Source organism: Schistocerca piceifrons, chromosome 4, assembly GCF_021461385.2.
Source record: "Schistocerca piceifrons isolate TAMUIC-IGC-003096 chromosome 4, iqSchPice1.1, whole genome shotgun sequence".
Classification (NCBI taxonomy): Eukaryota; Metazoa; Arthropoda; class Insecta; order Orthoptera; family Acrididae; genus Schistocerca; species Schistocerca piceifrons.
In genome coordinates, this window is record NC_060141.1 from 826,367,847 (window position 1) to 826,370,148 (window position 2,302).

Genomic DNA, 2,302 nt, shown 5'->3' on the forward strand with positions numbered 1-2,302 from the left:
ATGCAGTTGAAATACGGACAAAAAGGAAGGTATTCCATGCGACTGATTCTATGCTACACTACGAAAGTGTACACAACATTGTGACGATGGCACCTTGCATTGCCGCCAAGCAGCGTGAACCCCACTCCACTGTGTTCACAAAATGAATCTGCAAAGCGTCCGAGGACGTCGTCGCGATACTTGTCACCAGTCACCCTCCCATGTATCGGCAAAAGGAGTGTCCTGCTGCCGTACACGATTCCACTCCAAAACATGAATGAACCGTCTTGATAAGGGTAACGGTCTACGATACAGTTAGGGTGTAAACGTTGCCCTCCTTGCATCTACACACAAATATCAGTATCTTCAGGATACTGTCCGTGCGACACGAGCTCTTTTACGAACCCATTTTAGTGGAGAAGCCGCGACAGATATTCTAGCCCGTAATCCCTGTTCATGGAGCTCATTTCGTATCGTTTGTATTAACTAAATATATATAATTAAAAACAGTCTTGATCGCAAATTTCTTTTAATATTATCTATTAGGATGTGTGTGATGTCCTTAGGTTAGTTAGGTTTAAGTAGTTCTAAGTTCTAGGGGACTGATGACCAGAGATGTTAAGTCCCATAGTGCTCACAGCCATTTGAACCATTATCTATTAATACTAAAGTTTCAATCCTTGAGGATCATCTTCAGACTCCAGAACAGCAGGTGGACTTCGATGGAGCAAGCTGCGCCGAGCCTCGGTGCTTAACTGCCTGCGCAGTCAGTTTCATCGAAGTCCACCTGCCGTTCTGGAGTCTGAAGATGATCCCTAAGGATTGAAACCGGTCACTCCAATTACAAGAAATTTGCGATCAAGATATTTAATTATATTATATAAGACCGCTGATAATGTTTTCAAAAGTATTTATTTTGTATTAACGTCTGCAGACCTGTAGACGTTTGGAACTGCCGCCGTAGAAGTGTAGAGCTACGTTGGGGGTTTCTGCTTGCTGTTATACGCAGATATCGGTCGCACACCTGCTGTTCTTCCTCCGGGGCCACCTGTATGACGGTTCTCAACCGATCCTGATGCAAGAAATTTGTTCCAGATTCTATAAATTTCACTTCGATGGGAGAAACTTGTCCTACACTCTAGAAACTTCACTTCCACTCACAGCGACACTCGCATGGACGTTCGCTTGCCTAGTTCTGCGCTTCAGTAGGGTGACTGTGGGGAGCCTCTGATCGTATGTTATCGTTGTCCGAAACATCCTGAAGCGACACAGCTCTCGCCGTGACACACAGTACAAGTACCGCAATGTTTACAGGTGACACGTTTGCCATAGACTGCATATACTGCCCTCTGATAGTAGATACTGTTTCCGCTAGAGTTAGACTACAAACAAACCAATATAAAAGTTTCGGCTATAAGCAACATTTATTTTGACCACTGTATGTACCTCCTCGTGTTTTCGGCGTGCGACGCTGTGATTTCCATTCCGTCGATCACATAAGATTCCCCTCACCGACGAAAGTACTCAGCAGCAGACATATCGGCACCGGCTCATACTGCCGATACGTGAGGACCACAGCACGTCTCTGCTGTTCTCTGGTCGATCCTTCACGTGTTTACGTCCGCCGTCCTTCTCGGACCTCGCCACGTTGAAAGGAGGGAGGAAGTGGAAGGTCTAACGTTGTAATATTGCTGAACAAAAATAAATAATGTAGTGAACGTTATGAGAAAAACAACTGAACTGACCTGCTTTCCTATCTTTAATTGTGTGTGTCTGCGTTGTAATGCCAAACAGTACAAGCGGTGTGCTTACGGAAACGCTATCTGCTAATAACGAGTCGCCAAAGCTATCTGAAATTGTACAACTGTATTTGAGTAGACCTTTACCAGAATAATCGAAATATTCAAAACTGTGTTCTAAAGAAACTATCTTGTGAAATTCTGTGTTGCGCAGTGCAATGGACAGTGCTATATTGCGTGACTCCACAACGCGTGAATTGCAGTTTCAACACACAAAACTAACAGAATAAAACTGCTTCGTGAAATTGCAAAACAAATTTTCAAGAATTAAATAAAACAAATTTTTCTCCAAAAATCGCCTGTGATTGTACGTCACTAAGTGACTAAATAAAATTCCGAACACTAAGTGATACACACGAGAATATAACAATGCTCTGTAATAATGAGACTGTCATTTAAAGTCAACTTTACCTAAACTGAACGTCATATTAATTTTGACATGCAACACCTAACTCTGAATGACTTGTCTTGACTGTAATGTAACTCGCCGTAAAAGATGTAGGTGGCTTATCTGAGGCAATGGA